Below are 7,773 nucleotides of genomic sequence, written 5' to 3'. Positions count from 1 at the left end.
CCGAGGTCAGCCTGCGGGTCAGAGAGCCACTCACCGGGGGCACCCAGGAGATCCGCTGTGCCAGCGAGGGGCGGCCAGACCGCAGCTTCTTCCGAACTCAACTGGAGCTGCTTCCCTGGATCAGCAGGATGCAGGGAGACTCACAGGGACAGGTAAGGAGGGGCTGGAGAGAGGATTGGAAACCTTCCCTTCTCCTCCTCCAAGGAGAACAGTCCAGATTCTCCAATCTATCCCCATAACTCAAGTTCCTTATCCCTGGAACCATCTGTGTGAGTGTGAGTGCGAGTGTGTGTGTGAGAGAGAGAGAGTGTCCCTGTCTCCCTCTGTGTCTGTCTGGCTGTGTCTGTCTCTTTGTGTGTGTGTGTGTCTTTGTCTATCTGTGTGTCTCTATATGTGTGTGTATGTCTGTGTGTGTTTCTGTATGTGTGTATCTTTTTGTGTGTCTGTGTCTCTCTGTGTATGCATGTATGTCACCATGGGTGTGTGTGTCACTGCATGCGCTGTGTGAGTCTCAGTGTGTGTCTGTGTGCGTGTGTATCGCGTGTGTGTCTCTGTATGTATGTGTGTGTGTGTGTGTGTGTGTGTGTCTGTGTATCTGAGTGTGTATATCTGTCAGTGTGTCTGTGTGTGTGCCTGCCAGTGTGTGTATCTGTCTGTGTGTGTCTGTGTCTGTGTGTGTGCCTGCCAGTGTGTGTATCTGTCTGTGTGTGTCTGTGTCTGTGTGTGTGTGTCTGTCAGTATGTCTGCCAGTGTGTATCTGTGTGTGTGTATGTGTATCTGTGTGTATGTCCGTGTTGTTTGTTTGTGTCTCTCTGTCTCTGTGTGTGTGTGTGTGAGAGAGAGTTGTTAACTCTCTCCCAGTGACCCAATTCTGTGTGTGTGTGTGTGTGTGTGTGAGAGTTGTTAACTCTCTCCCGGTGTGTCTGTGTCTGTATCTCTGTCTCTCTGACTGTATCTGTGTGTGTAATGTTAATTCACCCAGTGACCCCGCTCTGTCTGTGTCTGTGTGTCTCTGTGTGTGTCTCTCTGTCTCTCTAACTATGTCTGTGTGTATGATGGATGTTAAGTCTCTCCCGATGACCCTGCTCTGTCTGTGTGTGTGTCTCTGTCTCTCTGACTGTGTCTGTGTGGGTGATGTTAACTCTCTCCCGGTGACCCCGCTCTGTTTGTGTGTGTGTCTCTGTCTCTCTGACTGTATCTGTGTGGGTGATGTTAACTCTCTCCCAGTGACCCCGCTCTGTTTGTGTGTGTGTGTCTCTGTCTCTCTGACTGTATCTGTGTGTGTGATGTTAATTCACCCAGTGACCCCGCTCTGTCTGTGTCTGTGTGCCTCTGTGCGTGCCTCTGTCTGTCTGTGTGGGTGATGTTAACTCTCTCCCGATGACCCCGCTCTGTCTGTGTCTGTGTGTCTCTGTGTGTGCCTCTGTCTGTGTCTGTGTGGGTGATGTTAACTCTCTCCCGATGACCCCGCTCTGTCTGCTGCTATTTCAGATGGAGTAGTCGAGGAGGAAGAGGTGAGGCCGGTGGGTCTGGGACTCATCCTTCACATCGAGACTGACCCCTACTCCGAGGGGCAGAAATGCCAGGAGCAGCAGAGCGTGTGAAAGCCCCCCTGACATCGCCTTCCAGAAGCTTCCTACTCGGTCCCGACCGAGAGGGCGAAAAAATAAAGGCAACCGTGCCTCGGCTCGACTGGCCCATCGAAGGCTGCAGAGAAACCTCCGTCTCCTCCGGACTCGACTATTCCACATCTCTCCCGGATATCACCGTCCATCATTCCTCCCTCAGAAACTTCACCTCATCCAGCACTCCGTGTCCCAGCGGGAAGCACATCCCTGGAATCCCCTCCAGGCCCACACAATCCTCAGAGATCTCTGCACTCCTCCAATCCCAGGTTCTCCAGTGTTCCCCTCCCCTCCCTCTGTCTCTCCCTCTCTCTGTCTCTCCCCCTCTGTCTGTCTCTCTCCCTCTCTGTCTCTCTCTGTCTCTCTCCCTCTCTCCGTCTCTCCCCCTCTCTCCATCTCCCCGTGTCTCCCCACCTCTCCCTCTCCCTGTGTCTCCCCTCTCCGTCTCCCCCCCCCTCTCTCTCCTCCTCCCTCTGTGTCTCTGTCTCCCTCTCTGTGTCTCTGTCTCCCTCTCTGTCTCTCTCTCTGTCTCCCTCCCTCTCTCTCTGTCTGTCTCCCTCTCTCTGTCTCCCTCCTTCTCGCTCTCTCTCTCTGTCTCTCTCCCTCTCTTTCTGTCTCCCTCCCTCTCTCTCTGTCTGTCTCCCTCTCTCTGTCTCCCTCTCTCTGTCTCCCTCCTTCTCGCTCTCTCTGTCTCCCTCCCTCTCTCTCTCTGTCTCCCTCCCCCTCTCTCTCTGTCTCCTTCCCTCTCTCTCTCTCTCTGTCTCCCTCCCCCCTCTCTCTCTGTCTCCTTCCCTCTCTCTCTCTTTCTCTGTCTCCCTCCCTCCCTCTCTCTGTCTCCCTCTCCCTCTCTGTCTCCCTCCCCCTCTCTCTCTCTCTGTCTCCTTCCCTCTCTCTCTCTCTCGCTGTCTCTCTCCCTCTCTCTCTGTCTCCCTCCCTCTGTCTATCTCCCTTGATGTGTCTTGCACGGCGGTACAGAAGTTAGCACTTTTGCCTCACAGTGCCAGGGACCCGGGTTCGATTCCCGGCTTGGGTCACTGTCTGTGCAGAGTCTGCACGTTCTCCCCATGTCTGCGTGGGTTTCCTCCGGTTGCTCCGGTTTTCTACTACAGTCTGAAAGACGTGCTGGTTACGGTGCATTGGGCCAAGCTAAATTCTCCCTCAGTGTACCCGAACAAGCACCAGAGTGTGGCAACTAGGGGATTTTCACAGTAACTTCATTGCAGTGTGAATGTCAGCCTACTTGTAACATGAATTAAAAAATAAACTTTAAACTTCTTTCTCTCTCTCTCTCTCTCCCTCACTCTCTAAAGTTTAAAGTTTATTTATTAGTGTCACAAGTAGGCTTACATTAACATTGCCATGAAGCTACTGTGAAAATCCCCTCGTTGCCACATTCTGGCACCTGTTCGGGTACACTGAGGGAGACTTCAGCATGGCCAATGCGCCTAACCAGCACGTCTTTCTCTCTCTCTCCCGGTCTCTCTCCCAGTCCCTCTTTCAGTCCCTCTCCTGGTCTCTCTCCCGGTCTCTGTCTCACTCCCTCTCTGTCTCCCTGTCTTCCTCCCTCTCTGTCTCTGTCTCCCTCTCTCTCTCATCCTCTCTCTCTCTCTCCCTCATTCTCCGTCTCCCTCTCTCTCTGTCTCCTGCTCTCTCTGTCTCCCGCTCTCTCTGTCTCCCTCTATATCTCTGTCCCTCTCTCTCTCTCTCTCTCTGTCTCTCTCTCTGTCTCCCTCTCTCTGTCTCCCTCCGTCTCTCTGTCTCCCTCCCTCTCTCTGTCTCCCTCTCTCTGTCTCCCTCTCTCTGTCTCCCTCTCTCCGTCTCCCTCTCTCCATCTCCCTCTCTCTCTCTCTGTCTCCCTCTCTCTGTCTCCCTCTATCTCTCTGTCTCCCTCTCTCTCCCTCTCTCTCCCTCTCTGTCTCCCTCCGTCTCTCTGTCTCCCTCCGTCTCTCTGTCTCCCTCTCTGTCTCCCTCCCTCTCTCTCCCTCTCTCTGTCTCCCTCTCTCTCCCTCCCTCTCTCTCCCTCCCTCTCCCTCCCTCCCTCTCTCTCCATCTCCCTCTCTCCGTCTCCCTCTCTCCGTCTCCTTCCCTCTCTCTCTCTCTGTCTCCCTCTCTCTGTCTGTCTCCAGTGATTGCTGAGATTCGGAACACAGGTCAAAGGTCCCCGATCATAAGCCAAAACTCCTGTCGAACCCACTCCCGGTGGTCTCACAAATACTATCTACAATACTCCAGATGTGGCTTCACCAATATTGTCCACAATACTCCAGATGTGGCCTCGCCAATGCTCTGAAGCATAACCTCCCTACTTCTGTAATCAATTCAGTCACAAGATTGTTGCTTTCGGAAAGGCTGCTCCACAAATGTACTTTTCTGATTGGTGCCATTTTAAATAAAAGTTGGAAGACATTCACTTACCTCGTTTGTCCTCCCTGTGATTGTTACTAACACTTAGGTTGCTCAAAGGAAGTATGGGCCACACGGGACCTCGGTAGTCTGGTATGCCCTCCTGTGCCATGAATGTCCCAGGATTTTGTAAAGGCCACCCAGCCTCGTGAGAATCCCTACAGAGCAGAAGGAGACCATTCAGCCCATCGAGTCTGCACCAACCACAATCCCACCCAGGCCCTATTCCTGTAACCCCACACATTTACTCTGCTAATCCTCCTGACACTAAGGGGCAATTTAGCATGGCCAATCCACCTAACTGGCACATCTTTGGACACTAAGGGGCAATTTAGCACGGCCAATCCACCTAACCGGCACATCTTTGGACACTAAGGGGAAATTTAGCATGGCCAATCCACCTAACCTGCACATCTTTGGACCGTGGCAGGAAACCAGAGCACCCAGAAGAATCCCACGCAGACACGGGGAGAACGTGTAGATTCCACACAGACAGTGACCCGAGCCAGGAATCGAGTCCCGGTCCCTGGAGTTGTGAGGCAGCAGTGCGAAGCACTGTGCCACCGTGTAGACCTCATGGATAATATCCCGCTTATCTTTTTACCATGGGCCTCTTTTTTCCGAACATAATTGTAACACCTTTGGGATTGATTCTGAAATCTCCAGCCAATTTCTTTTCCAGCTCCTTTTTAGCCGCCCTTTCGGATTTCTTGCTCTGCGCTGTTCTTTGTATCTGTCCCATTCTGTCCATTGATGTGCTGGTTAGGGGGATTGGCCATGCTAAATTGCCCCTTAGTGTCCGAAAGATGTGCAGGTTAGGTGGATTGGCCATGCAAAATTGTCCCATAGTATCCAAAGATATGCAGGCTGGGTGGATTGGCCATGGTAAATTGTCCCTTAGTGTCCAAAGGTGTGCAGATTGGGTGGATTGCCCATTGTAAATTGCCCCGTAGTGTCCAAAGATGTGTAGCTTAGTTGGATTGGCTATGCTTAGTATGCGGTGTTACGGGAATAGGTAACGGGCCTGGGTATGATGCTCTGTCAAGAGCAGACTCGATGGGCCGAATGGCCTCCTTCTGCACTGGAGGGATTTGATGGGAATAATCATTTTGAAGGGTCTGTACTGTTTGCTTTGACTAATCAAGTGTAGACCTGGCCTGAGAACCTGAATAGTACTGCGCTTTGGGAACCAATGCGCTTTGAAATGTTTGTCCCGTTCTTTGTCATACTTGACCAACACAATGCTTTTGAAAAGTGAAAATAAAACCTTCCAATACAACGTTCGGCTGTTCGACCAGGTCGGGTCTCGCAGTCCATGGTGCATAGTAACATAGAAATATAGGAGCAGGAGGAGGCCATTTGGCCCTTCGAGCCTGCTCCGCCATTCATCACGATCATGGCTGATCATCCAACTCAATCGCCTAATCCTGCTTTTTCCCCAAGTGCTCTATCCAGCCGCTTCTTGAATACATTCAATGTTTGGCATCAACTTTGGCATCCTGTGGTAATGAATTCCATTTGCTCACCACTCTTTGGGTGAAGAAATGTCTTCTCATTTCCGTCCGAAATGGTGTATCCTGAATCCTCAGTCTGTAATTCCTGGTTCTGGACTCCCCCACTATCGGGAACATCCTCCCTGCATCTACCCTGTCTAGTCCTGTTAGAATTTTATAAGTCTCTATGAGATCCCCATTCATTCGTCTGAACTCCAGCGAAAACAATCCTAACCTAGTTGATCTCTCCTCATACATCAGTCCCACCATCCCTGGAATCAGCCTGGTAAACCTTCACTGTCTGCAGAGCCTGCACATTCTCCCTACCCCCCCTGGTGTCTGTGTGGGTTTCCTCCGGGTGCTCCAGTTTCCTCTCACAGTCTGAAAGACGTGCTGATTAGGTGCATTGGCCATGCTAAATTCTCCCTCAGTGTACCCGAACAGGCACCGGAGTGTGGTGACTAGGTGATTTTCACAGTAACTTCATTGCAGTGTTAATGTAAACCTACAGTCCAAAGATGTGCGGGTTAGGTTAATTGGCCAGGTTAAAAAAATTGCTCCTTAGAGTCCTGGGATGCGTAGGTTAGAGGGATTAGTGGGTAAAATATGTGGAGGTAGGGCCTGGGTGGGATTGTGGTCAGTGCAGACTCGATGGGCCGAATGGCCTCCTTCTGCACTGTAGGGTTTCTATGATTTCTATGATTTCTACTTGTGACACTAATAAATAAACTTTAACTACTGGTGCTCCTCTTTTTCAATTATTCAATCAGGGGACATGGGCATTGCTGGCTGGCCAGCATTTATTGCCCATGCCCATATTGAGGTCATGAATAAGGTTTCAAGGTCACAGGGGTGTACCGGCAGGCAGGAAGGTGGTTTGAAGTGTGTATACTTCTACACCAGGAGCATCCGGAATAAGGTGGGTGAACTTGCAGCATGGGTTGGTACCTGGGACTTCGATGTTGTGGCCATTTCGGAGACATGGATAGAGCAGGGACAGGAATGGTTGTTACACGTTCTGGGGTTTAGATGTTTCAGTAAGATCAGGGAAGGTGGTAAAAGAGAGGGAGGTGTGGTATTGTTAGTCAAGGACAGTATTACGGTGGCAGAAAGGACGTTTGATGAGGACTCGTCTACTGAGGTAGTTTGGGCTGAGGTTAGAAACAGAAAAGGAGAGGACACCCTGATGGGAGTTTTCTATAGGTCTCCGAAAAGTTCCAGAGATGTAGAGGAAAAGATTGCAAAGATGATTCTGGATAGGAGCGAAAGTAGCAGGGTAGTTGTTATGGGGGACTTTAACTTTACAAATATTGACTGGAAAAGGTATAGTTTGAGTAATTTAGATGGGTCAGTTTTTGTCCAATGTGTGCAGGAGGGTTTCCTGACACAGTATGTAGATGGGCCAACAAGAGGTGAGACCACATTGGATTTGGTACTGGGTAATGAACCAGGCCAGGTGTTAGATTTGGAGGTAGGTGAGCACTTTGGTGATAGTGACCACAATTCGGTTACGTTTACTTTAGCGATGGAAAGGGATAGGTATATACTGCAGGCCAAGGGTTATAGCTGAGGGAAAGGAAATTATGATGTGATTAGGTGTGATTTAGGATGCATAGGATGTGGAAGGAAACTGCAGGGGATGGGCACAATTGAAATGTGGAGCTTGTTCAAGGAATGGCAACTGCGTGTCCTTGATAAGTATGTACCTGTCAGGCAGGGAGGAAGTGATCGAGCGTGGGAACCATGGTTTACTAAAGAAGTTGAATCTCTTGTGAAGAGGAAGAAGGAGACTTATGTAAAGATGAGACATGAAGGCTCAGTTAGGGCACTTGAGAGTTACAAGTTAGCCAGGAAGGACCTAAAGAGAGAGCTCAGAAGAGCCAGGAGGGGACATGAGAAGTCTTTGGCAGGTAGGATCAAGGAAAACCCTAAAGCTTTCTATCGGTATGTCAGGAATAAAAGAATGACTAGGGTAAGATTAGGGCCAGTCAAGGACAGTAGTGGGAAGTTGTGCGTGGGGTCCGAAGAGATAGGAGAGGTGCTAAATGAATATTTTTCGTCAGTATTCACTCAGGAAAAAGACAATGTTGTCGAGGAGAATACTGAGATACAGGCTATTGGACTAGACGGGATTGAGGTTCATAAGGAGGAGGTGTTAGCAATTCTGGAAAGTGTGAAAATAGATAAGTCCCCTGGGCCGGATGGGATTTATCCTAGGATTCTCTGGGAGGCGAGGGAGGAGATTGCAGAGC

The sequence above is a fragment of the Mustelus asterias genome, unplaced genomic scaffold (assembly GCF_964213995.1).
Source record: "Mustelus asterias unplaced genomic scaffold, sMusAst1.hap1.1 HAP1_SCAFFOLD_100, whole genome shotgun sequence".
In the NCBI taxonomy this organism is placed as follows: domain Eukaryota; kingdom Metazoa; phylum Chordata; class Chondrichthyes; order Carcharhiniformes; family Triakidae; genus Mustelus; species Mustelus asterias.
Note: the sequence above shows the minus strand (reverse complement) of the source record.